The sequence below is a fragment of the Sorex araneus genome, chromosome 6 (assembly GCF_027595985.1).
Source record: "Sorex araneus isolate mSorAra2 chromosome 6, mSorAra2.pri, whole genome shotgun sequence".
Lineage (NCBI taxonomy): Eukaryota > Metazoa > Chordata > Mammalia > Eulipotyphla > Soricidae > Sorex > Sorex araneus.
This window is the reverse complement of record NC_073307.1, coordinates 111,532,344-111,553,916: the sequence shown is the minus strand read 5'-3', so window position 1 is coordinate 111,553,916 and position 21,573 is coordinate 111,532,344. Positions and strand designations below refer to the sequence as shown.

The 21,573-nt window shown below is 38.9% G+C and overlaps 1 protein-coding gene across 4 annotated transcripts in view; it reads left to right on the top strand.

The window, feature by feature from the left end:
* The window catches only part of SBF2 (SET binding factor 2), a 436,024-nt gene that overhangs the window by 266,169 nt on the left and 148,282 nt on the right, over positions 1-21,573 (top strand). The window lies entirely within an intron of this gene.

Sequence of the window (21,573 nt, the reverse complement as noted above, 5' to 3'; positions counted from 1 at the left end):
TATTCATACTTGAGTTCCAGGTAGACAATTTCCCACATCTCTCCCATTACCAGTATCAACTTTCTTCCACCAGTGTCCCCACTTACCTTCCTACCCTTCAGCCTGCTTCCTTGACAGGCACATTTTTAAATTTGGTTATTTGTATCTCATGCTTTTAGTTTTGTTGGTTCTATGGTTCAGACATATAGTTAAATAACCCCACTTCACCATTAACATGATTGTGTTGCTTTCCATCTGCCTCTTCTTCCTTTCCACCCTTCAGATTCTCCCTGCCACCACCACCACCACCACCCCATCACCCTGCCCATCTTCAATTCTTTAGTCCAGATTCAGGGTAATCTAGGTATCCTACCTTTGGATGTGTGTATATGTTCTTACACATACATCATCCTCGAGTCCTAATTTTATTTTTCATTGGAGTTATATTTCTAAGAGGGGAAAGGCATGATTTTGATTGTTTTGGGGTTTGATGTTTTGCTGCATTCAAATACACCTTCACTGACAGCTACAAAATATTTTGTAATAGAGTATTTCACAAATTCATAAAAATGGGTTCTATCTTCATTTCAGTACATGTTGTTGTTTAACACTATATAGAGGCTCGGGGGCTGGAGCGATAGCATAGCGGGTAGGGCGTTTGCCTTGCACGCGGCCAACCCGGGTTTGAATCCCAGCATCCCATATGGTCCCCTGAGCACTGCCAGGAGTAATTCCTGAGTGCAAAGCCAGGAGTAACCCCTGTGCATTGCCGGGTGTGACCCAAAAAGAAAAAAAAAACACACTATATAGAGGCTCTTCTCAGTTACAAATGGTCTCAGATGTGATGTTTGTATTTTAATGGGTTATTTATTACCAACTTGGGATTTATTTGTGTTTATATTCTTGTTGTAACAACGTCACTTGTGGGGATTTAACATGGCATTCTGAACATTTTTTTACAAAAGCATAGAGTTTTAAGGCAAAGAGGCCAAACATCTGTGTTGGTGTTTTAAGAAAGAGAAATTAATTAAGTGAACTGATTTGTAACTGGTGATTCAAGACCTTTAGTAATTTTTGATTTTCTTGATTTTGAAGTTCTTCTGTCTTCTATGTCCTCAAGGGAAAAGTAAATGGAACATGAGTACTGCCAAAGGGCCATTTTGTTTATCAGCTTCTTTCAATGACAAGATAAATTTTTATAGAACTGATTTATAGAGGCTACAAATTACTATTATGTATAATTAAATTATATGATCATTAAAAGTGAAAATTCAAGGTATATGGAAGACAGTACTGTTAAGTTGATCCATAGATTGAAGACAGTTTCAGTCAGTACTGCAAAAGACTTTCTAGAAATTGACAGGCAGGCTAAAATTTATGGGGCAATGCAGGGGCTTTAAAATGGTCAAAATGATCTTGATACTTGGGCATAATAAGCAAAGACATATTTTCAAATATAGAAGACATGCCAAGCATCCTCTCAGACCATAATGCCATGAAGGCAGAAAACAACCATAAAAAAGAAGACAGGGAAAAAAACTCCCAACAAGTGGAAGCTAACGAAAACACTGCTAAATAACTGTAGCACTGTCATCCCGTTGCTCATCGATTTGCTCGAGCAGGCACCAGTAACCTCTCCATTGTGAGACTTGTTACTGTTTTTGACATATCGAATACGCCACGGGTAGCTTGCCAGGCTCTGCTGTGCAGGCAAGATACTCTCGGTATTTGCTGGGCTCTCCGAGAAGGACGGAAGAATTGAACCCGGGTCAGCCATACACAAGGCAAGTGCTCTACCCGCTGTGCTATCGCTCCAGTCTGCTAAATAACAACTGGATCACAAAAGAAAATTTAAAAAGAGAGAAAAGGATTCCTGGAAAATAATAAGTATGAAGAAGAAAAGTATCAGAATCTGTGAAACACAGAAAAGCTGTACTAAGGGGGAAATTCACAACAGTACAAGACTACTTTAGAAAAGAAGAAAAAGCTCAAGTCTGTGAACCTAATACAATACACACGAGTGGAAGAAACAACAAATGAATCCCAAAAGTATTACAAGGAAGGAAATAATAAAATTAGAGCAAAAATCAATGATACAGAAATCAAGAAAGCAATACAGAGAGTCCATGAAACCATGAGTATAGTGGGTACGGCACTTGGTTTGCATCCAGCCAACCTGGGTTCAATCTCGCACACCACATAATGGTCCCCCACCCCTAGGACTGAGCAAAAGATGTGAAATGTCTATATCATGAAAACTCTAAATCACATAAGAGATAGAAAACCTTAGAAAATGTGAAGATATCCCATGTTCTTGGATTGGAAGAACAGGTATTGTTAAAATGACCACCCTACCTAAATTACTATATGGATTCAATGCCAATCCAATCTTGACATTCTTAGGACTAGTGTGATAATACAGTGGATACTGCACTTGCCTTGCACATGGCCATCCCGGGTTCAATTCCTGGCATCCCAAATGGTCCCCTAGGCCTTGCCAGAAGTGATCCCTGTGCACAGAGCCAGGAGTAAATCCTGAACATTGCTGGTTTCACCAAAAAATAAAAATACAAAACCAACATTCAGTCAGCTTAATCAATGGCTGAATAAATAACAGTATTCCTACATTATTTAAAAAAAAAATCTTGACATTCATCAAGGACTTAGAGTGTCAGTAATAAGGTTTGTGTGAAATCATAAAATAATTTAAATAGCTAAAGCCATACTGAGAAATTAGAAATTGGGAGGTATCTCATTGTCTAACTTGAAACTACATTTTAAAGCTGTAGTTATCAAAATAGCATGGTATTAGGATAAGGATAGATTCTCTGACTAATGGGTTATAATCAAGTACCCAAAGGCAAATCCCCAGATCTATAGTCAGCTAGTTTTTGACAGAAGAGCTAGTTATAGGTAGTGGAGTAAAGATAGCCTCTTAAACAAATGGTACTGAGAAAACTCAATGTTTATCTCAAATTATACACAAAAGTCAGTTGAAAGTGGATTGAAGACTTTGAGATCAGACCAGAATCCAAAAAATACATCGAGAAAAATATCAACAAAATGTTTTAAGATTTGAACCTCAAAGGTGTCTTCAATGAAATGGTTCCATTGCAAAAGGCAGCAGAGACAAAATTAAACAGATGGGAGACTGGAGAGCTAGTACAGCAGGTAAGAGATTTACCTTTCATTCAGCTGACCCAGGTTCAGCAGACCCCTTATGGTGCCCTGAGCCTTGTCAAGAGTGATCCCTGAGCCAGGAGTAGGCCCTAAACATCACCAAGTGTGACCCAAAGCAAAAGGAAACTTTTTTTAAAATAAATAGGACTTTATCAAATAAACAATTTTTACAATAGCGAGAGATACATGAGCTAAAACTAAAAGACATTCAAGTGAATGGAAGAAAATATTCACAGTTAAGACATCAGATAAATGATTAATATCCAAGATATATAAAGCACTCATAAAAATTTACAGAAATAATTTATGAACTCTCTCAAAAATGAGGAGAGAAAATGAAAGATATTTCTCTGAAGAAGAGAAAAATAGCCTGTAAATGTATGAAAAATGCTCATCATCACTGATTATCAGGGAAATTCAGATAAAAATAATGGCACATAAAAAAAACTGGGTAAAGTCTGTGTTGGTAGGGCTGTGGTGAAAAAAATATCTCTAACCCAATGCTGATGGGAATGTCGCCTGGTTCAACCCATATGGAAAACAGTTTGGAATTTTCTCAGAAAAATAAGTATGGAGCTGCCATCCAAGCCTCCAATTCCACTTCTAAGTTTTCTACCCCCAGGACAGAAAAGCATGCATTCAAAAGGACATATTCACAACATTATTCACTGCAGCACTCAGCACAGTAGTTAGGATGTGGAATCAATCCAGGTGCCTCGCAAAAGATGAGTTAATGTAATCAAGTATGGTATACAGACACAATGGCATGCTATGCAGCCACAAGGAACAATGAAATCAGGCAATTTGCTGCAACTTGGATGGAACTAGAGGATATATCTAGTGAAGTGAGTCAGAAGGACAAATACTGGATGATCTTATTTATCTGTGTTATATAAAAAAAACCCTGAAGGTTGAAGACCTCCAGAACCCAGCCACAGCCATGCTCAAGGCCCCTCTCCACAAATTCAGACGAGCCTCACACATGAAGGAACCGGCAGAGAAACCCAGGTGTGCGGGACCCGGGACCAAGATCTCCAAGGCTGCTCAGATTGGAACTGGGCCTCTTCCACCCAGATTCCCCATTTTCCAGTAGCTAGGCAGTCACACCCAGAAACTGCCCCCTGGCGCCATGTAATCTCATCAACAGCCAACATCCAGAAACTATAAAACCAAGCTCCCGGAAGCGTGACATCTGATAGATTAGTTCTCCCTCTTAGAGAAACTGGCAAGCTACCAAGAGTTTACTGCCTGCACGGGAGAGCCAGGCAAACTCACCATGGCATATTCATATGCCAAATATAGTTACAGTGATGGGTCTCATTCCCCTGACCCTGAAGAGCCTCTGTGGCACCATTGGGAAGGACGAGTAAAGAGAGACTGCTAGAATTTCAGGGCTAGGATGAATGGAGACGTTACTGGGGCTGCTCGAGCAAATCATTGATCTACAGGATGATCGTATCTACATACATACCTCTGAGAGAGCCCTGCAAGCTACCAAGAGTATCCCGCCCACACAGCAGAGCCTGGCAAGCTACCCGTGGCATATTCAATATGCCAAAAACAGTAACGATAGGTCTTATTCCCCTGACCCTGAAAGAGCTTCCAGTCGTTGAGAAAGACGAGTAAGGAAAGGCTGCTAAAATCTCAGGGCTGAGAGGAATAGAGACGTTACTCGTGCCCGCTCCAGTAAATCAACGAACAATGGGATGACAATGATAGAGTGATATTAAAAAGAAAACAGGAGAAAGTAATGCAAGGTACAAAGGGGAAGGGGAGATAAATAGAGATAGATGGGAGGTAACAGCAGTGGAAGTCAGAGGTCTCAGGCACAGAGGTGGTGAAGAGGTGTGATAGATGCATATATTTAAACTTCAGAGCCAAGAATACTTTAGCATAAGATCTGAACTTCAACACCCAAATAAAACTGTCGATGAGGCAGGTCTGGGGGTTCCCCCAGAGGGAATCTGGGGACAGTGGTGGTGTGATATTGATGTTGGAACATTGTATACCTGAAACTCAACTAGGAATAACTATGTAAATCATAGTACCTTAACATTTTTAATTTTAATGTAAAAGATAATTTAAAAATTATCTTGAAAATGACTAAAATTAGAATATCATGCTACTTGATTTTAAGATTAGTAGAAGTTGCTAGTAAAAATAGGAAGTATATGCTTTTGAAAATAAAAAATATTTTGATGTCACCAAGTGTGGTGTGAAAATGTGGGAGAGGAGATGAGAGAAGTTTGAGTTAAAGTAAACAGACTGAAACCATATAACCTTAGCTAATACTCAAAACCCAAATAAAAGTAGAGGATTTTTCTTTCGTGCATAAATGTATAGGCAAACACAGAAAGAGACAAAAACAACATTTTGAAAACCAGAAAGCTGATCAGTGATTGACTTTATTAGTAGACCCAAGAAACTTATTTTTCAGAACTGCAAATGACTCAATGAATTAGGGGCATCAAGTTATTTGAAAGCGGGAAGTTATGGTGGAGTGAAAAAAAATTTTTAAAGGTTTGAAAGTATTCTAAAGATGCAGTTGGATTCCTCTCCCAGACCCTTTTCCAATTCTATATAAACAAACAGCTGCCTCTCTTTCACCCTGGCAGAAGATTAGAGGTCTGTCCTTTCTTTCTTAAAAAAGAAAAGACATTGTTGGCCTGGGAGGCATTAGGTCTGACTGGTGGATATATCATTTTGTTGCAAAAAAAGGAGGTTAATTGTATGTCAGATATGGATAAAACCAGCTGACTTGCTCCCTCCAACTCCCAGAACTCTGGCAGCCTGCCCTCAAGATAGGGCATTGGAGACAGTTCTATAAGCAAAGTGACCAACTGAGAGAAAACAATTTTACTAAAGATACTGAGATTGAAAGTTTCCTCACAAAACCATGTTATATTGTAATGAATTGCTCAATAAACTTCACCATGTGTGGATTCTTTCTACTTTGTCATTCCTTGGTTTACTTCTTATAGAGAATGACCTGAGCAGAAGTGGGCACTGAACAAAGTCACTTCCTACTCGTCACCATTTTTCTTTAGCTCAACTTTCATCCCCATGCCAATTCCTTGTGGGAGAGCCATGCAGTCAGTATCTAGAATTGCTCTATCCCTTCCTGCTTGGGTGCCTTTGTCACTTTGACTTCCTTGATCAACTTTAGGGTTTTTTGGTTGTTTTTCCTTTGTCTCTGAAACTGGTCATTATACCTGACACCATATACCTTTTATGTTACAACAAAATTTATACTTTACAACTGCATGAAATTTTCCTCAACTGAACATCTTAATCAAATTTTGGTGTTTAACAAATTTTTAATTGATAAATTTCTGCCAGTCTTTTGATTGTAAAAGTGTATATATCATACTTAAAATTTGCATTTCCTCAGTAATTAATAGAATATTACACCTTTTCATGATTTTTTTTGCCTTTGCATAATTTTTATTGGAAGAAAATGACTGTCTTTTGGCCTTTTCCCTCTGCTTTGGTAATCTTTTTCTCATTGATTTATATGAGTTTAATAGCCTCTGAACAATAGTCCTTTCACATTTCAGGTATTTCTAGTTAGTAACTGACTGTTAAGTTTGCAATTTAATGCAGTCAGTTTTATTAAATCCTTTGTTGTTTGTGTTTTTATGTCTTGTACAAGAATCCTTCACTACCACATGGTTACAAAGATATTTTCATATCCTTTTAAAAGGGAGTGCCTTTGGGGCTGGAGCAATAGCACAGCGGGTAGGGCGTTTGCCTTGCACTCGGCTGACCCAGGTTCGAATCCCCGCATCCCATATGGTCCCCTGAGCACCGCCAGGAGTAATTCCTGAGTGTAGAACCAGGAGTAACCCCTGTGCATCACCAGGTGTGACCCCCCCCAAAAAAATAAAAAAAAATAAAAAGGAGTGCCTTTCCCAGGAATAAGCCCCAAGCATTGCTGGGTGTGGCCCAAAAACAAAGTAAATGGACTGCCTTTCATATTTAAGCCCTCAGTACTTAACCTTTTTATGTTTAAGTCTTTATCTGAAATTTTTTTTATTTGTATTAGATAGTCATCCATTTTCTTTTTTCAGATAATAACTGTTATCTGCAGAATGATTTAAGAGCATATCCTTTCTCCAATGACTAGCTGTGACCCGCTTTTCATACATCACATTTCTACAAACATATGGTTCTGTTCAGGATTTCTGTCTAATCTACTTGCCTATTTCCACAAAAGTGTTATATATATATATAGCATTAGGGTTTTGTAATAAATTTTAGTATTCGTAAAGCTGTCACTAATCTACATCTTGAAATACCTTGAAGTCTACACCTAAGAAAAACCTCACTTTAATTGCTTTTTGCTTTTATATGTAATTTTAGAATCACTTTTGACTTCTGTCAGAAATTCTTTTGGAACTTTGAAGTTACATTGAAGTCATAGACTGATTTGGGAATAGCTGACATTGTTTCAAAGTCTTTCTATTTATAAATATATTTATTAATGTATATAGGCCTTTAATTTCTTTGGGGGGGACCATACCTGCCAGTGTTTGAGGGACGAGGCTGTACTCAGGATTGGACCTGGTGCTCCTGTATGCAAATACTCCAAGTCCTTTGAGCTGTCTTCCTCGATCCTTTGTCTGATGTTTATTTAGGCTGGTCATTTTGACAATGATAATTATCCCAGGTCATGAACTTGAAATATTTTTCATTTCTTAGTTATATTTAATAATAACTTATATTTCCAGTATGTTGTCTCTCACAGCCTTCATTAAGTTGATTCCCAGGCAGTGTTTTGAACCACAGTTTTAAATGAGGTTGTACATTTTTGTTGCTGTTTTAGTGTATTATTTGTATCTAGAAGTCCAACAGCTATTTTGCATGTTGGTTTTGTAGCCTGCTTGCTTAAAGTAGTATTGTACCTGCACTGGTACAATAATGATAACTATTGTTGCTAATAATTTTATGTGAAGTCTTTAGGTTCTTCTAAACATTTTATTTACAAATAGTGATTTGTCATTTCAGTTCCTTTTTAATGTGAATGCTATGAAATTGTTCGTGACTGAGATTCAGTCGTACAATGTTTCAGCACTCATCCCTCCACCAAGTGCACTTTCCACCACCAGTGTCCCCAGTTTTCTCTTACCCTCCACCCCCTGCATTCCTTTATGGTAGATACTTTTCTTTCTTTCTTTTTTTTTTATGGTAGATACTTTTCTTTTTTTTTTTTCTTTCCTTCTTTTTCCTTTTAGGCACTGTGTTTTGCAATACTGATACTGAAAGAATATCATGCACATCACTTTACCTCCTACTTTAGGCACCAGGCTGATAGTTCTTGTCCAGAGTGATCATTTTCTATCAAATCACTGATTTACTATCAGTGATCATTTCGTTTTCCAATACCATCTTGAATATTTGTGGTGAAAGTAGATAGATGACTTTCTCTGTGCGTGCTTAGAGGGAGAGCTTTCAGTTTTTGACATTGAGTATGATGTTTCTTCAGTTTTCTAGAAGTGCTTCAGAAATGTAGGAAATGAGTCTTCTTTGAATCTATCTGGACCTGGACTTTTTTTTCCCCCCTTTGGAAGAGTTTTTTTTTTTTTTAATTAGTTTTAATTTCCTTACTTGTGATTGGTCTATTTAGGTATTCTGCTTCCTTCTTATTTTTTAAATTAAAAGAAAGTCTTTAAATTTATGGTTTTAGGGCCACACCCAGTACCATACAGGGCTTACTCTTGGCTCTACATTCAGGGATGACTTCTGGTGGGCTCAGGGAACTGTATGAGGAACCAGGGATCAAACCCAGGTCAGCTGTCTGTAAGGCAAGCACCTACCTGCTATACTGTGGCTCCAGCCTAAATATCCTTCTGATTCAGTTTTGGAAGACTATGATTCTAAGAATTTGACCATTTCTACGTTCTAGGGTAATGGGTTTGTTCATTTTAACATTTTATGATTTCCTATGTTTCTGAAGTATCTTTTATAACTTTTCCCCTTTCATCTCTGATCTAGTTTAGCAGTTTCTCTCCCTTTTTTTCTAATTAAATCTAGCTAAGAATTTGTCAATCTTTAGAATTTTGAAAAGCCAATTCCACCTTTTATTTACTCTTTGCATTGTTTTCTTGATTTCTATATCATTTGCTTCTGCTCTTTCATTATTACCTCCATCACTTGGCTTTCATTTTTCTTTAGTTTTTCAAGATGTGAAGTTAGGTTATTAATTTGAGTTATTAGTTTGAGGGGCCAAGTCTTCAGAAATGGGATTTCCTTTAGTATCTCACTGTCTCTCATCCCCAACTATTTGATTATTTGTTTTCAAGTGGCTTTCTTTTTGGCAGGTGAGATATCAAGGGACCAGATAAATTGACTAGATTTACCTGGTGTCTGTCCGCTTTCTTTAACACTTTTTTTTTTTTTTTTTTTTTGCTTTTTGGGTCACACCCAGCGATGCTCAAGGTTGCTCCTGGCTTTGCACTCAGGAATTACTCCTGGCGGTGCTTGGGGGACCATATGGGATGCCGGGGATCGAACCCGGGTCGGCCGCATGCAAGGCAAACGCCCTACCCTCTGTGCTATCGCTCTGGCCCCCTCTTTAACACTTTTATTTTAGACTTTTATCCTTTATTTTGTTTGTTTTTGTATTGTTTGGGGGCCACACCCAGCTGTGCCCAGGGATTACTTTTGGCTCTGCAATCAGGGATCACTGCTGGTGGTGCTCAGGGGACCACATTGGGTACTGAGGATCAAATCTAGGTCAGCCTCATGCAAGGCAAGCACCCTGCGCATTATCCTATCTCTCCTGACCCTCGCCCCTCTTCCTTTTGCTTGATCATATTTTTCCTAAGAATCTAACTCTTGATTTTTTAAAAATAAAATTTAGCCAACGTAATTTATAATGCTCCCTGTGGCAAATTTGATTTGCCAAAAATAGTAACAAGAAGCCTCACAATGGTGACGTTACTGGTGCCCGCTCGAGCAAATCGATGAATGGGAGGACAGTGACAGTGACTCATGATCAGGTTTCATGTGTACAATGTTCCAGTCCTACAGCTTCTGCCATTGTCTGCTTCCATCCATCACTCAGTGCCAACTCCCACACCCAGCATGCCCCCTTTCCTTCCAAAAATATCAGGTTATACCAGTTTAATTTTCGATTTTTATTGTTGTTGTTTTGGGGGCACATTTGATTGTGCTCAGGGCTTACTCGTGGCTCTTCATTTGCAGGTTGACCACAAGCAAGGCCTTACATGTTGTCCTGTACCTCTCTGTCCTTGGCCACTTTTATTATTCTGCAAACAGACTGCCTAGTTTTGTTTTCTTCTTAATTTCTGCCCTCTTTTTATTATTTCCTATTGTGTACTTTAACGTTTTGTTTTTCTTGTTTGGAACACACCAAATAGTACTCAGAGCTACTCCTGGCTCTGTGTTTCAGGTTACTCCTGGTGGACTCAAGGAGCCAATTGTGGTGCTAGAGATCAAAACGAGTCAGAGAGGGCAGCAGCCTGCCCACTGTACTATCACTCTGGCGCTAAAAATGTATAGTTATTTTAAATTTTCTGAGCTATATGCTTAAGAGAGAGAGAGGGAGGAGAAAAGTTCCAGCATTAGAGGCAGATGGGGGAGGGAGAGGTAGGAGGGTAACTGGGGGCATTGGTGCAGGAAATGTACAAGGGACTGGTGTTGGAATAGTGTAGGACTGAAATCCAATTAGGAAAACCTTTGTAACTATGTATCTCGTGGTGATTGAAAAGAAGGAATTAAAAGATAAAAATAAATTAAAACAAATAAGCCATAGTTTGGGCCCAAGAGATAGTACAGTGGGTACTATCTGGGTACTAAGCAGGTAGGGCGCTTGCCTTGAACATGACCAACCCAGATTCAATCCTAGCAATCCCAAGCCCACCAGGAGTGATTCCTGAGTATACAGCCAGGAGTAACCCCTGAGCACTGCCAGGTGTGGCCCCAAAACCTAAGGAAAAATAAAACAATAAATAAGCCATAGTTTTTTGTCATTCTCCTTTGTCAACGACTTTCAAGAGATGGGCATATGGCCTATTCTGAATGACTGAATTGTGACATAAAGCCAATTAAGAGGACTTTCTTCCGAAATAAAAATTGTTCTTGGTATTTTGTCTCCATCTCTTGCTTTCATAGTAAAAAATACTGGTGTTATTAGTCCCTAAAAAAGAAAGAAAAGTGCCTGCCACAGAATCAGGGGTGGAGGAGGCAGGAGGGAAACCGGAAACATTGGTGGTAGGAAATGTACAATAATAACAAAACCCCTCAAGGTGCTTAAGTTTAAGTTTAGTGTACATCATGGGCCCTGTCCCTCACAGTCTGCCCACCTCCAGAGTACAATGGTTTGGTCTTGTCCCTGTGCAGTTTTCTATTCAGTGTATGCTTTCCCAGTCTGAAATCTGCAGCTAGAGTCCTGTGGCCCCTTGCTGGGCCTGCTGCCCTGTAACCTGCCACTGAATCTCCCTAGAACTATATCCCAGTGTCACCCTGACCCCTCGGCTTACCTTAGTCTCCAGCCACAGTCATGTGTACTTAGGTGAGATCCTAACTGTCCTGGGGTCTGTCTGAGCATAGGTGAGAGGGCAAAGAGAGCATTGCCTGACTGGGGGCTTCCTTGTACCCCCTGCTGTGTCCCATCTCTGGCCATCACAGTATCTATTCTGACTGGATACCTCTCTCTTTGGCAGGTGAGATTCAGAATGACCAATTCAATTTAAAAAGTCCATCTGGCGCTCTCTCCTTCTACTATATCAAAGGCACTTAGTTATAAACTAATTAAAAAAAAACAACTTTTTTTTTCAGAACCTTTGAAGTTTGTCTAAAGACTTTGGGGGCCAGTCTGTTAAAGAAAATACAGGGTAGTTTTGTCTGAGGCCCTTTTTGTGAACTAATCCTATATAAGGAAATAGAGTAAGAGAAGAGAGGAAGAAGGAAGTGGGATGAAGTGTGCAGTGAGTGGGAAAAGTAGGGGAAGGAGAGCTGTGGAGCCCTGACAGAAGCTCGGAGCCTTTGCAAGGCGCACGCTAGCTCTCCCCGCTCTCCTGACAGCAGCGCCAACTGCCCAGCACCTGAGCTATCTGAAGTAAAAGTATGTGGCCTTTACTATCTCAAAATGCACTCTTTGCAACCAATTTTATTTCAGATATTGGACTTTCTACAAGTAGTCTTTTAAAACCAATAGATAGATAAATAGATAGATAGATAGATAGATAGATAGATAGATAGATAGATAGATAGATAGATAGATAGATAGATGAATAAAGGCCATTCCCACTCCCCACAGTGCTCAGGGTCCCAGGGCCTCTCCTGGCAATTCTCAGCCAGGTGATATGGTCCTGAAGGTTCTGTGCTCAGACCCAGCTGTGTCATGTTCTGGGGACTATGCCCAGCAGTAGCTGGGGAGACATGGAGTGAAGTGCCAGGTATCAAACTCAGGGCATTCAAAACATGTTCTTCATCACTTGAGTTATCTCCCAGCCTAATGTGGTTTCTCATGTGCATTTCCTAGTTTTAGATTTTACATCCAGACTTTGGTTTTTGTTGTTTTGTTGGGGTTTTTGTTTGTTTGTTTTGTTTTGGTTTTGGTCTCCCTAGGCAGTGCTACTCCCAGCTCTGTGCTGGAAGTCACTCCCCGTGTTCAGGGAACTGGGTAGTGCATGGAATCAAGCCTGGGGTCTCCCATATGCAAAGCAGGGCTCAGGGGAAGCTCTTCAGACCATTCAGCAGTGCTTGGGTCTGGCAAGGTGCTGCTCAGGCACAGTGGTGCTGGAAGCCAGCAAAGCCACCCCCATCCAAGCTCAGATGCTAACAAGGCTACAGCTGGTGCTCCAGGGCCTCTTAAACTCTTTCCCTGACCCCTTATATCCAAGTCCTTAAATTATTTTGAATTAATTTTTGTGTTGAGTATTAATTAGTGTTCTGTTTCCATTCTTTCACATGTGCAGGTTTGCCAACACATTAGAGAAAACAAATTTTCTTTCACTGAGAATTTTCCTTGCTCCATTATAAGCTCTTGCCTTTTTATTTTTGCCATAAACTGATTCTCCATATATGTGGATATTTATTTCTGGACTCTCAATTTTTTTCCACTGTTTTATGCTTCTATTTTTATTCCAGTGCATGGTATTTTAATTACTGTTGCTTGATCATACTGTTTTAAGACAGGAAGCATGATACCTTCATTCCCCCTCCCCTTGGGAGTATTGCTATTTGGAGTCTTTTGTAGTTACAAATAAATGTCTTTTGTGGGGGGGTGGGGGTGGGGGGTTGGGTTTCCATTTTCTGCAAAAGAATGCCTTTGGGATTTTAATGGGGAATAGTGTATGCATATGTTGCTTTAGGTTATATAGCCATTTAATTATGCTAATTCTTCCAATCCTTGAACACAGTGTGTCCATGTCTTTGTATTTTGTATTCTTTGTAGTTTCTACTTTGTAACTCTACTAATGATAAACATAGATGCAAATATCAACTAGCAAACTAATTTGAATTAATAGGAAATAAATTAATGTTAGGAGACTGTATTTGTATTTCTTTGTATTTTTCCTTTATGTTTTTTGATACTTTCAATAGTATCTTATAGCTTTTCATGTGCAGATTGTTCATTCTTTGGGTATTTTCCCGCAAGGCATTTTATTCTTCTAATAGGTTTATTTTCTAATTCCTCTTTTTGTTAATTATTTGTATATAGAAATAGAGCATTTTTTAAAATAAATTTGTGGTCTGGCACTTACTGTGATTATTTCTGGTAACATTTTACTGGAATCTTATAGAACTGTCTTTATATTACCATGTCATAGCAAATAGCCATAGTTTTACTTCTTTTAATTTGGATACTTTTTATACCCCTTTCCTTTCTAGTTATTACTGCTAGGATTTCCAATACTATATTAAATAGTAGTGATGAAAGTGGACATTTTTGTTTTGTTACTAATCTTATGGGGAAAACTTTCCAATTTTCACCATTAAGTATGATTTAGTTGTGACTTTGTTATACAGCTTTCGCCTGTAGAATAAAATTACTTGGTCATGATATATGATTTTTATAAATATATTACCAAAATTAGTTTTCTAGAATTTTGTTGGTGTGTGTGTTTGTAGTGGGGGATATATTCTGTCTGGTTTTAGAATTAGGTGGAATGTGGATGTTTTCTTTCCTTTCCAGTTCTTTAAGAGTTTAAGAAAGGTGGGGATGAGCGACCTCCCCCCATCTCCCTGTTCTTCTGGGAGTCTGGCAGTCATGCCTATGAACCACCTCTGGCACCATATAAGCTCATTAACCAGACATGATCCAGAGATTCACAAAAAAATCTCAGAAGAGATCAAGCTGCAGAGATGCCTCCAGACCCCAAAGTGACTATTCAGTTAAATTTTTAACTCCAGCTGTATCACTGTATCACTGTAGCACTGTCACCCCGTTATTCGGCGATTTGCTTGAGCGGGCACCAGTAATGTCTCCATTGTGAGACTTATTACTGTCTTTGGCATATCTAATACGCCACAGGTAGCTTGCCAGGCTCTTCCATGCAGGCCAGATACTCTCAGTAGCTTGCCGGGCTCTCCGAGAGGGACAGAGGAATCAAACCCGGGTCAGCCACATGCAAAGTAACCGCCCTACCCACTGTGCTATCGTTCCAACCTACTACATCACAGAATTTTTTTATATAATCTTTTAATTTTTAAAAAGAGAATTTTTTAAATAATCTCTAGGATTGTCCTCAGGAAAAATTTACAGACTGTAATGAAGGTGATTTCTCTAAATGGTCACACTTCTGTGTGTCTCTACTAATAATTTTTTGACCACATCATATAGTCAAATGCTAACATAAAGACTACTTCTGGGCAAAAATCTATAAAAGTTGAGACTGGAGCACAGTACAGGTGGGAAGGGTATTTGCTTTGCATGTGGCCAACCTGGTTTGGTCCCTGGCATCCCAAATAGTCCCTGAACTCCTCCAGGAGTGATCCCTGAGTGCAGAGCCAGGAGTAAACCCAGAGCACTGCCAGGTGTGACCCCAAATGTCCCTCACCCCATATTTTTTAGCGTGATAGAATGTCTTAAATTTTAATGTATTTAATGTGTTTTAATGCTATACCAGATTATCATTAACTGCAGTAGTAATATATGTGCCAGGTGTATCACCCTATTAAAATTTTTAAATTTCTGAAGCAACATCTCATACTCTACACCAATGATGTACCACGAGTAGTACACCACATTGGATGGGATGTAAAGTAGAAGGCAACCAATCTTGATTTAAAAAATATTAACACACAAGGCCCAACCTGTAACAACATGTTAGTAATCTCTTACACAAGGGCTCAATGGCTCCAGGTGAGGTACAACCATCTTCACACTTTCTTCTAAGGAAATGTTTTTAGATCATTTTTAGCTAATTATTTATAATTAACAATACAAAATAAATTATTTAGGGCCTGCTGTTTGGCAGACTTGCATGGTAGTTGGGAAAATTTGAAATAATGGTGGTAGGAAGGTGTAGTGGTGGTGGGATTGGTGTTGGAATATTGAATGTAATGAATTATTGTTAACTTTATAAAAATAAAAATAAATTAAGAAAAAAGAAGTTTAAGGAAGCTTATGTTTTAACTCTTTATGAAATGTAGTAGAATTCAGTCTGTTTCACTAGTGAAACAGGCCTATTTGTTTTTTAAAAGGCTTTTAATTGTTCTAATTTTATTACCAGACATGGATCTGTTCAGAGTTTCTGTTTCTTCCTGCTTCAGTTTTCTTTTAAAATCTTAAGTTTCTAAGAATTTTTCCATTTTAGATTGCCCAACTTGGTGCAGTATAATTTCTTGATACTCTCATGATCCTTTGTATTTTTGTAATAGCTATTATAATTCTTATTTCTATTGTGTTTTCCCTCTCTCTTTTGTGAATCTGCGGGTTTTGTCCATCTTTTCAAGTATCAGCTCTGGTTTCATCAATCTTTTGAACTTTTTAAAAATTTCTCTTTTTGTTCATTTTTGCTCTGATTTTTTTTTTTACTTTTTGGGGGAGGTATTGTAGATATTCTTATTTAATTTCTGTTTTTCTTTCAAGTATGATTGTATTGCGGTGATATTACCTCTCAGTGTTGGTTTTGCTGAATCCCTTGGGTTCTTCTGATAAACCATGTTTAGTTCATTTTAGATTTTTTTTAAATTTCAGCTTTAATTTCCTCGTTGAACCAGTGAGGAAGCATGTTGCTTATTCTCCACAAATTCGATTATATCCCTCTAGTTTCTTTTGACTTATTTTTAGGTTTGTATAATTATTATTTGAAAAAATATGCTTGATGTTATTTCAGTCTTCATAAATTTATCAAAACTTTTTTAATGTTCCAGTATGCGATCTGTCCTTGAAAGTGTTCCATGTGTATCAGGGTTTTTGCTCAGCAGTAGAGCAGTAGAGCCTTACACATGTGATACTCTGGGGAAAGAAAGAGAGGGAAGGAAAGAAGGTAGGAGAGAGGGAGAGGAGGTAGGGTAGAAAAGTTGTTCCATGAATGATTGAGACAACGGAGTGATAGTACAGTGTCTAGGGCACTTGCTTTACAAGAAGCCAACCTGAGTTTGATCCTGGCACCCCCTATGGTCCCCCAAGCCCTGCCAGGAATGATCCCTGAGTTCAGAGCCAAGAGTAAGCCCTGGACCCCCTGGGTGTGACCCAAAAAATCACTGTAGCACTGTCGTCCCTTTGTATAGCAATTTGCTCAAGTGGGCGCCAGTAACATCTCCATTGTGAGACTTGTTACTGTTTTTGGCATATCGAATGTGCCACGGGTAGCTTGCCAGGCTCTGCTGTGTGGGCAGGATACTCTGGGTAGCTTGCTGGGTTCTCCAAGAGGGACAGAGGGATCAAACCCGGGTTGGCCTCGTGCAAGGCAACGCCCTACCCTCTGTGCTATCGTTCCAGTCCCCCAAAAAATCAAAACAAAACAAAAAAATGAGTAATTGAAAGAATGTAAAGGAAGGAGTGTTCCATAAGTGACTAAAGTGATTTTATATTCTGATTTATTAATACTTTTGTTTACTTGGTGATTTTCTCTCTGGATGATCTCTCCCTTACTAAGTAGGAAGTTAAAGTTCCCGATATTTATAGTATTGCTGTCAATTCTTTCTCTGTGTCTGTTAATACTTGCTTTATTCTTTGGATGCTATGTTTACATATACATATTAACAATTGTAACTAATATATTACATATATTAATATGCCTATTTTATTGATCCATTTATTAAGTTTCTTCTTGTGCTATCAGTTTTTTCCCTCCAGAAGCCTGTTTTTTCTAAGTTTAGTGGTTTATTTCATTTTTAAATTTTCTGTTGTATTAGAGAGCCAATTCAACCTCTTACTCTCTGTCTTTTCACATAGAGGCCTTCCCAGTGGTAGGCTGCCTGCCAAGGATCTCAGCTTAGTCAGATGCCTGGGCTCATGGTGGCAGGGAACACCAGGGCCCACCGAGAGTGCTCAGGAGTCACAAGGGCTACACTCAGTGTATTGTGGGCAGCATAGGATGCTAGAGATCAGTCTCTGGGACTCATGCATAGAAGGTATACCTGCCATTCCTTTGAAATACATTCTTTTTTCCTCATTGCTTAGTGTTAACACATAATCTTGCTTTTTCCCTTCTTCAGGGAGTGGGGGAGGTTTGAGGCACCATCTAGTGGTGTTCAGAGGCTATTCCTACCTCTGTTCAGGAATGCCCCCTGACAGTGTTCAGAGGATTGTGTGCCATGTCAGGAATTGAACCAGGGTTGCAGGGCCAGCACCTTCATCTCTGTACTGTCTTTCTGGCCATATTGTTTTGTTTATTAAGGTGCTGGGAATCAAACCAGGGCCTCACACATACAATGCAGATAGTCTACTGGTGAAAAAAATTTTAATACTGTTTTTCAACCCACCTGACCACTCTATGACTATTGATAGGTGAGTTCAGTTTATTGACATTAAGGGTGATTTCTGATATATGAGATCTTGCTGCTGCTATTCTGCATTTAGTTTGTGGTTCCATCAGTTAATATATTAACAGATTTGTGTGTGTGTGTGTCTGTCACACCTGGCGATACACATAGGTTACTCCTGGCTCATGCACTCAGCAGTTACTCCTGGCGGTGCTCAGGGGGACCATATAGGATGCTGGGAATCGAACCCGGGTCGGCCACGTGCAAGGCTTCTGCCCTACCTGCTGTGCTATCACTCCAGCCCCCAGATATTTATTTTTGTTCCATTTTTTATGGATTGTCTTTTTCAGATGCAGAAGAGCTCTTTTCAATATTTCTTGTAAGGGATGTTTAGTGTTAACATTCTAGAGGTCAACTTTTGTTTGTCTGTAAAGACCTTTTTGTCTCATATCTGAAAGAGAATCTTGCAGAATTGTAGTATTCTCCGTTGGCAGTTTTTGTCTTTTGAGTAATTTGAAAATGTTGTTTCATTCTTTTCTGACCTGTGGACTTTCTGAAATCTGATTCAAGTCTGATGGGAAGACATTTATAAGGGACCTGCTACTTTCCTTTCTCTGCCTTCAGTTTTCTTTGTCTTGAACTCTTGACAGTTGAAAGTAGTGTCTTGTCTTTCATGAAGGCAGGTGAATTTGTTTATTCCCCAGGAATTTTTCAGTATTCTTTCTTTGAACACAACTCTGTTCCCCCTTTTTCTTTCTTCATTTAATCTACATTCCCTAATAGAGACAAATAGTTCCCACCGAGTTTCTTTATTGTTGGGCTTTTTTTTCCTTATCTTTACCATATTTCTCAGTTCTTCTACCTGAATCATTTGCACATTCCTGCTATCTTTGAGTGTGCTGATTCTCTGATCCATTCATTTCTTTTGCTTTTTTCTTGCTTCTTGGTTTCATTTATTGAATTCTTCACATACTGGATCTGTTGTTTCCTTAACTTAAAGCTCTGATTTCTGGTCTGGGGGATGGTGCATGTACTTCAGAAACAGGAAGCCAGGATTCACTACCCAACACCCCATGGTCCCTCAAGCACCGCTGGTAGCAAGCCCCAAAGCACTAAGCCGGGAGTAGCCCCTGAACACCATTGGCTGTGGCTTTTAAGTTCTTAAAAGCCAACTTTTGTTCAACCCCCTGCCCACCCACCGTGATCTGCCAAGGACCACTAGGAATGACCTCTGAGCACAGAGCAATGAATAATTCCTAAACACTGTTAGGTGTGGCTCTCAAACCCCCTTAAACTTGATTATGAGCCTAAAGATTATACAGGATTTAAGGCTCTTGCCTTGCAGGTGGCCAATGTAGTTCAGTCCCCAGCATTGCATCTGGTCTTCCAAGTACTGCAGGAGTGACTCCTGAGCACAGAGCTGGGAGTAACACTTGAACACAGCCAGGTGTAGCCCAGACCCGCCCCCCCCATACCCATTGTGTCTTTCAATTCCACTTTTTATGTTTATTTGTTTATTTATTTATTTATTGCTTTTCGGTCACACCCAGAGATGCATAGAGGTTACTCCTGGCTCTGCACTCAGAATTCACCAACTCACCCTGGCAGTGCTGGGGGACCATATGGGATGCTGGGAATCGAACCCGGGTCGGCCACGTGCAAGGCAAATGCCCTACCCGCTTTGCTATCACTCCAGTCCCCTCCACTTTTTATGTTTAAATCTATTTTTTGAGAGAGAAAAGCTAAAGCATTATGAAGTAGGGATGCTGGCTATGATATTTCAAAGGTACACTAATTAAAAGAATAAAGTGATTTAACATAGGGGAAATTAAGACTGCAGGCGCACTCTTTAATTGTAGCAGGAAAATTAAAGGTAAACTGGATAGCACAATTCAGAATAAAACTAGTATAAGTTTTCGAGTTCTTGCAAGTTTATAAATTGCTTGGTATGTCTGTAACTGCATTGCTATTATGTGGCCAAAACACAGGGGACCTCAGGATGTATATTTATGGACTGATGCCCCACCAGATAACTGCACTACTCTGGAATGCTATTGCTGCGTCAATAGTTGTAATTTATTGTTTTTAAATTTTCCCGTTTTTTTAGCCTAATTAACTTAGAATGTCTCTAACGTGATTTGCAAAGAATTTTATATTTATATTTTGCAATCAACATTTGACTGGCGCTCAGGTTTGAGACACGCACTGAAATGTGTAAACATTTTGTAAGATAATAAATAGCCCCTAAATATTTTATGATTGCCTGTTCCCTGCTAATTGGTCATGAATTGAAGTTCCCCGTTGTTTAATTTTTTTTAATTTGTGGGAAATTTTTATAAATGAATGTGTGGGTCTTCATATCACAGCTGTTGTCATTTAAAGTTTGGACAGCATCATTACAAATGAAGCCCTGCTGTGAAATCAAAGTCAAAAGGCATCTTGGCATTCCAACCATTTCCTTAGGAGAAGATTACAGCTCAGTCTGTTGAACTTTATTGCCTTGGGCCTCATGACAGTCTTCAGAAACATGCAAGGCATTTCTGTTAAAGAAACTCAGATGTGCTAGGACACAGGGGATGACATTCTTGTGCATAGCAGTGTCCTAAGCAAAAGGGTGAAGAATAAGTCAGGAAGAAAAAAGATGATTCATACTTTTTGCTGTGTTCTGGGATTATTTTATAAAATTCATGGAGATGATGAAGAAGATGAAGAATATGTAGTAATAACATATAGGATAAAAGTATAGAGTTTCTCACATGGGCTGTCTATATACTTTTTTAATTTACTGCAATATGATTGACAAAATTGTAATATATTTAAAGTGTATACTGTAACAGTTATATACTTTACATTTGAAAGTAATCCAAAACGTATTAACAAATCACATGTGTTCACATAATTCATCTTGTTTTGGTTTGCAAATTTTAATTATACAATATAGTATTATCAACATTAGTCACCATGTAATCCAGTACAATCCCACATTTTATCTTAAAATTAAGTTTATATCCTTTTAGCTATTTTTTTCTAGTTTCCACTTGTGAGACACCATGTAGTAGTGTCTTTATGTGACTTATTTCACTAGTGTAATGCCCTTCATGTTTATTCATGTTTATTGCATAGCAGGATTTTCCTTTTTAAGGCTCCCTATGGATTTGTGTATGTCTGTGTGTGTGTTTGTACACACGCTGTATTTTCTTCATTGATTCATTAATGGAATCTTCAGATGTTTCTATAATTGGCTGTTGTGACTATATCTCTAATATAACCCTTTTGTTACCTCAGAATATATACAGAGATAGGTTTAGTGGACCCTACGGTCATTCCAGTTTCAGTTCCTTGTAGGAACTCCCTCTATACTGTGTTCTGCAGTGGCCCTTCCAGTTTCCATTTTTCGACTTGGTATGGTTTCCCTTTTCTCCACAACTTGCCAGCATTTATTGTTTTTTTGTCTTTTTGATTATAGTAATTCTGAAGAGGTATGAGTTGATACATTGTGATTTGATTTGC